Source organism: Rhopalosiphum padi, chromosome 2, assembly GCF_020882245.1.
Source record: "Rhopalosiphum padi isolate XX-2018 chromosome 2, ASM2088224v1, whole genome shotgun sequence".
NCBI classification, from domain to species: domain Eukaryota; kingdom Metazoa; phylum Arthropoda; class Insecta; order Hemiptera; family Aphididae; genus Rhopalosiphum; species Rhopalosiphum padi.
The window spans coordinates 1,692,486-1,696,523 of record NC_083598.1 but is presented as its reverse complement, the minus strand read 5'-3'; positions in this window follow the sequence as shown (position 1 = coordinate 1,696,523).

Below are 4,038 nucleotides of genomic sequence, written 5' to 3'. Positions count from 1 at the left end.
AAGTGTCACATATTGGTGCAGGTTCTTTTTTGATGAGGTAAATATGAGTTAGGCGAGAGTGGCCTATTTTGGCTCGAGTAATGGTAACTTCCTCTCTTCTTTTTGTGTCAGGAAGGTAATTTAATTTTTAACGAATAGTTTTAAATTTCTCAATTTGTTAGAAAGGGGTAGGTTTTTCCCAAAAAACACGTAAACTGTGGGTATGACTTTTTTTATTTATTTTTTTACTTTTTAGTGAAAACGATTTATAAAATTATCTAACAAGGAAAACGGAAGGACGGTCAAACATAGATAGGTATATACAATATGAAAATGAATCTTTCTTTCTTTGTCCGCCATATACTAAAAAACTACTGGAACATTTTTAATAAAAGTTTTATCAATAGATTCCTTGTGACTGTGGGGATCCGTAGTTTATTATTTAAACCTCTGTAAAAGTAGCCATTGCGGATGGTTCATGAATATAATTTTAGCTTACAAAAATTGAATACTTTTTTGTTTATTTTTTTTAAATATTTGCCATCGGTTTTTCTATTACTATTATAATTAGTATAGAAATATAGCACACATATAAAAATTGTATTTATTTTTTTTTTTTTTTAACGCCGAAAGGCAATACAAATATATTTAAAAACTTACAAATCTTAAAATAAATTACTTATGAAGACAATTACAATGATCATTGATCACTTTTATAATTTACTTTCTTAATTTAAAATATATTTTTATTGAAAACACATAAAGGGGAATACCGATTTTAACGATATTACGTAAGAATACCTAAAGCTTATTTGTCCTTTTTCATTTCATCTTCCCACATCTAATACGAGGGCTTCTCAGTGACCATTCTGAGTTATTTCCCAATACCACGCGTAGCAAGGGATTTTGAATACGACAAACACAATATATAGTTTTTCATTTTTTATCGTCATCGAGGTGTTGTGTCTATAGGATGGAAAATCAATTCTTGTGTTCTTATTTTTCATTCATTTCTATTGATGTCCTTTATTGGTTCAGATATCTTTCTCGAAAATTAAATGTATTCAGTGCATTATTACGATCAATACTATACAACATTACAACAAAATAGGTATTCGCCTACATGTTTGCTTGGTTAATCGTTAATAATTTATTATAACTCATCATAAATCAAATTATCGACAGCGTGTGTCATATCTACAAATGGCTCATGTATATATATATATAGAAATAGTATAAATAACTGTTGTATTATGTGCAGGATACCTGTAAAATAATATCCGCGTGCAGTATTCGTCGCCATCGGTGTAGGTACATGTGCCCTAGTCGGTAGGTAAGTATAACCTACCTATGTATAGGTAATATAATAAATAGTTTTGATTTATAATTGTAATTTGTATTAGGTCCTGTATGCGGAACAGGCAATTTTTAATTTTTATTTGCCTCGTTGAATTTATTTTATTGTACATAATATTATCTTTGCGGTTTGTTATTTACAAGGACGATCTGCTTTTTCTGTATATATATTATGTATATTATGTAACAACTAACATTTAATATACATACCATAATTATATATCAATACTAACAAATAATGTATAAATAATAATATTTTCATCAGAATCGAGAAATGTCTCTGTTAGTATATTATAAGTATAACTATAATCAAAAACATAATCTTTAACGTGTTTATCGTTTATTACTAAGCGGATAAGTATTAAACCCGTATAGATATATAAATATTTAGGTATTATCGAATTACCTACCTCAAGTTGTCCAATATAATATATTATTGTATATTTTATCGAATAACATGGTTCAAACGAGACCCCGATCATTCTGTAAGATGACTTTCGTTTCTCTTTACACTTCTATAAAATAATATACTATAATATTGTTATGTTACAAACTTATAACACTCATGCGATCCGGTTATTATGCATTAGTAAGGTTCAAGGTTATGTGTTTGTATATATTATTTGCATACTGGAATATTATTCTTTTTACATACGTGTGTTGTATAGTACTGTGTATCGACTCTGGCAATCTATATATACAACGTCAGATAAATACAAATTATCACGACATTAATGTCACTTATTAATGTATAAATACTGTGCGTAAGTCTCCAAACGGTCTATAATGAATACAAAAATATATAAAACCAAATTATTGCTGAAAGTTTAAACTTTTTTTTTATATTTAATGATTAAATCGCAGCGTTTCCCACACTATAGTCCATGAGCCCCTAGGAGTTCGCATGTATACCAGAAGAGGTCCGTGAATGTAAATTGAAAATATTGTAAATAAAAACGAAAATACCAATGTAATATTCGTATCACATTGTAAAATATATTGTTAAATATGAGTGTTCAAGACAAGACTATCCAGAAATATCAAAAGCAATAATAAGACCAATGTTGCTTTTTTCTACAATGTACTCTTCTAAAAAAGGATTTTCTACTCATGTGGATACTAAAAATAAATATAGAAATCGATTGCAAGTAGAACAAATTTATGAACCTAACTATTTAATATATAGGTAAATCCCATTATACCGATTTACTATCGAAGAAACGACCGTAGCCATTTTCCTCCAAAAACAAGATACCCTTTTCCTCCACTGTCCGTTTTCCTCCATAAATAATTAAAAATAATTCTTGACCATTTTCTTCCAATAAATAAAATAATAAAATAATTTACGATTTATTCTCACGATCAAAAAAAAGTAATACTTATAAGAAGTTAGGACAAAGTTCTGTCAACTATTCAAATTTTGATGAGACTACTTCCGAAGAAAAATTTTTACTCGTTAATGATGATGGTAAAAATTTGTTAATGTTTTCTTGTTATCAAAACTTAAAATTGCTATAGGTATCTGAAAGTATTTATTGCGATGGTATATATTTACATACAGTGACAAACATTTTAACCAAATGTTTACAATACATGGCTTTAAAACGGACATTACATAGGTTGTGTTTTGTTTTCTAATTAATAAATCCACTGACACATATATTAAAACATTTAACCTTATTATACATAAATGTATTGAATTAAAATTAAAATTCGATAGAAACACAAGAACTATTAAACACATTCAACGCTGTAAACACTAGTCGACGTACAGTACAGTAACTAAAAATATAGTCTTATTGATACGAGTGTATCGTATATTCGTATATTATATACATTCGTGTGTCTGTCTCACTCAATGTGTGTAATCATAATAATCAGTGACAACTGATACACATACACAATATATTATGACATACATAAGTATATACGTATATGCCCGTATGCTATATGTACGTATCTCTTTATTAGGCTTAATCAAAGTTACAATATTAAGTTATCGACTGTTATAAACTGTGAGTGGTGCTGGAAACTCAGACTAGCGTTTTCTGTGAGAACGCGACCGGAATATAATCATCGACCTATAAGCGCAAAATGTGATCTCAGCCTTACTCTATTTTTATAACACGGAACGTAACACTACAATACTGGCTAAAATATTAGAGGAAAATAGACATAGTTTTAGTCGAAAATAATGTGGAGGAAAATGGAAATCAACCTTTTTTTGTGAACCGCCCGAAGAAACAAGTTCAGCCATCATACCTTTTTTTTTTTACTAACTACAAATTAAATATTTATAAATTTATTTTTCTTATTAATTCGATTTAATATCATAAAAAAATGTACATATAGTTAAGAAAATAAATCAACACAATTATTATTATAATTTATTATTGTATTTTATTTTTATTTTTGTTAATAGATACGCAATCGTTTTTACTAACTCTTAGGAGGGGTTCGGTGGAAGAAAAGTTAGGGAATACATTTTTTTTGTTTATTATACTCGTACAAAAACAAAAACTAGTAAGTTCTTACTTTTTTCATTTTCATAAAATAGCAAAATAATATAAATATATAAATTCAATAAATTTTAATTTAGTAACTAAATGAAACATTTGAAAATATCAAACGCTATAAATTAATTTTAAATATTGTTTTAGGGTTTATTATTAATGTAACAAATAAAAAACTAATTAAATTACT